We start from the raw sequence: 2,737 nt of genomic DNA on the forward strand, positions 1-2,737 counted from the left end.
ATATTTATATATCGGATGAACGGATAATCAAAAACGGTGGACGACATACGAAGTACAACGCGACCGAATGTACCGTACCTGCTGTACACTACTAGCGTACAGTACAGTGTACACTGTACATCGTACTAGCCCTTGCAAGCAAACGCAAATATGGCACCGCATACAACCATAGACATAGTATATATAGACCGAGCGTTTGCCTCATAGACATAGGCCGGTATTCATAGTCAGTTCTTATTTCAAGACCGTCTTAAGTAATGTCTTAAGATGCTAATACGGCTCTGTGATTGGTTTAGGACATCTTAAGATTGTGCTTAAGACGGTCTTAAATATAAGAACTGACTATGAATACCGACCATAGGATATCTAATTGGTCATTTTGTGACCAAAATGTACTGTCATTGTGACGTCAGTTTGCTACTTGGGTGGACTATTACATGACTGTAACAATCAAGGGGCACGAAACAGAGTATGTCCTTTTCTACGTGCATCTTTAGTGCCGGTCTACAATAAGTGATTTAAGCCTTAAGCCTTAAGAAATTGACTAATCACAGTTGAGTATTCTTCTCATACTAGACTGTGATTGGTCAATTTCTTAAGGCTTAGAGCTTAAATCACCTATTGTAGACCGGCACTTACCCCCACTCCTTAAATAAAGGCAAACGCTCGGTCTAGATATACTATGTCTATGGTTTGCCTTTAGCATAGACATAGTATGGGTGCGTTCGGGGAGAGTACTTTTGGCGCTATGAGTGCGCTCTGGCCGTTCGTGGACTTTAGCGACTTTCTCAAAGTTAGCCCCCCACTTTGACTTTTGGAAATTTTTTTTTACCCATCGTTCAATGGTCGATTGCTAATGTTTGGTGTCGTATCCAAAATTTTTGGAAGTTTCCCGTTTATTTAAAAAAAAATCGTAAACTAATTTTTAACCTTTTCTTAGACCCTCCCACCTCCATTTCGACTGCTGGGAATTTTTTTTCACCAATCGTTTGGTGATTGATTGGTAACGTTTGCTACCGCATTCAAAATGTTTTTTTGTATAGCTAATAATTTTACATATACAGCCAGATTTTGCAATTCGGCTCTTAAGTGCCGGTCTACAATAGTGATTTAAGCTGTAGACCGACACTAAAAATTTATAATAACGTCCGTTCTACAATAAGCCGTATGTCATTAGTCGTAAGCAAATTGATCAATCACAATCAAATATTCTCGGAATAATCGACTGTCATTGGTCAATTTGCTAACGACTAAAGCCCGTATCAGACTATGCATTGAGATTGATATTTGAACAATCAGGACAAGGAAATTTTAGTTCCTTTTAGCCTGATTGGTCAAATTTCAATGTCTAACGACATACTACTTATTGTAGAACGAGCCTTATGACGCATCGCCAATGCTCATATGTCGTAAAGCTCGTATCAGACTACGCATTAAAAATTGAAGATTAAAGATTAAAGATTGGAATTTGACTAATCAGAACAAAAGGGACTAAGATTCCTTCATTCTAATTGGTCAAATTTCAATCTTGAATCTTGAATCTCAATCTTCAATGCGTAGTGTGATACGGGCTTTAAGACGGTCTTGAAATAAGAACTGACTATGAATACCGGCCTTTACTGCTTAAGTTTTTTTATGTGCCCGGGCTCATAGCACAGTATATACAGTAGCGCAACTCTCTGTCGGCACCTTTGATGTTAGCATAGACATAGTATATCTAGACCGAGCGTTTGCCTTTATTTAAGGAGTGGGGGCCGATGCCCACGTAGAAAAGGACATACTCTGTTTCGTGCCCCTTGCGTTCTCTCTCGCACAATAATTTGTAGCAAGCACTTGGCAATATCTGTTAGAACAGATGTGGCTGACTGGGTATTTATGTAGAAGATATTTTTACACAATAATATCGATATAATCGAAAAGAAATCAAGATAGCATTTGTCGGTCTATAAATTTGCAATTACTAAAAAATAATGTAAGCCAAGAATTAACAATCGTTCTCTCCTTGTCCCATACAGCACTGAAGCTTGCAACAACATTGCTGCAACATTGCAATATTGCATATTGCAGTGTAATGTTGCAGAAATATTGCAAAGACATTATTTTACAATATAACCGTTTTTTGCCACTAGAGGCCAAAAAGCATTTTCAGGCCGTATCTCGGCTATAAAGCGATACGCTAGAGGAACAAGGATAACGTGATCCTTGATCCTTTTCTATCTTTCCTCTCCACGGTGCGTCCACGCGAGCAATTCAATCGTGTGTGTACGTATATGGACATATAACTCTATTTATTTGTCAGATTGGTAATCCTGAAGTCGGAGTTTCGCATTGTCACTGCGCGAGGTCTCCAATATCAATTCGGAGTTTGGCTGTCACTCCTGCCGACCCTTAAGACGACACAAGACCACACCTAAGCCCGTATCAGACTACGCATTGAAGATTGAAGATTAAAGATTGGAATTTGACAAATCAGAACAAAAGAAACTAAAATTTCTGTGTCCTGATCGATCAAATTTCAATCTTGAATTTTCAATCTCAATCTTTAATGCGTAGTCTGATACGGTCTTTAAAGTTCGTAAGATTAAAGATTGGAATTTGACTAATCAGAACAAAAAGGACTAAAATTTCTTTATTCTGATTGGTCAAATTTCAATCTTGAATCTTGAATCTCAATCTTCAATGCATAGTCTGATACGGGCTTTAAGAAATTGACTAATCACAGTCGAGTATTCTCCTC

General features: G+C 38.3%; 1 protein-coding gene across 2 annotated transcripts in view; it reads right to left on the reverse strand.

The window, feature by feature from the left end:
* LOC115238297 (UPF0047 protein YjbQ) overlaps positions 1 to 117 on the reverse strand; it is a 5,516-nt gene extending 5,399 nt beyond the window's left edge. The window contains exon 1 of one of the 2 annotated variants that reach the window (XM_029811986.1): positions 79 to 117. The gene's annotated coding sequence lies outside the window, so the exon portion shown is untranslated. The remainder of the gene's footprint in view (positions 1 to 78) is intronic. The other variant, XM_029811988.1, reaches the window with a different exon arrangement.
* Positions 118 to 2,737: the final 2,620 nt, after the last annotated feature.

This window comes from Formica exsecta, unplaced genomic scaffold (genome assembly GCF_003651465.1).
Source record: "Formica exsecta isolate Colony F162 unplaced genomic scaffold, ASM365146v1 scaffold331, whole genome shotgun sequence".
In the NCBI taxonomy this organism is placed as follows: domain Eukaryota; kingdom Metazoa; phylum Arthropoda; class Insecta; order Hymenoptera; family Formicidae; genus Formica; species Formica exsecta.